Source organism: Temnothorax longispinosus, chromosome 8, assembly GCF_030848805.1.
Source record: "Temnothorax longispinosus isolate EJ_2023e chromosome 8, Tlon_JGU_v1, whole genome shotgun sequence".
Lineage (NCBI taxonomy): Eukaryota > Metazoa > Arthropoda > Insecta > Hymenoptera > Formicidae > Temnothorax > Temnothorax longispinosus.
This window is the reverse complement of record NC_092365.1, coordinates 12,497,093-12,497,312: the sequence shown is the minus strand read 5'-3', so window position 1 is coordinate 12,497,312 and position 220 is coordinate 12,497,093.

The window sequence follows — 220 nt, the reverse complement described above, 5'->3', positions numbered from 1 at the left end:
CATGCGGTGATTGTAACACTTTTCATTTTTGTTAAACCAACCAACATGCGTTTTGATCGTTGCATACATACCCTCATCCACAATATTCTCAAGAACATGTGTAGATGCCCAATGATGTTGCCACGTACGATTAAAGCTTCTCAACTGCGTTTTGATGACATCTATAAAGAGATTTGTTGGTCGAACTAATTTCGTAACTGCTGGAGCATCCTCGTCTGCA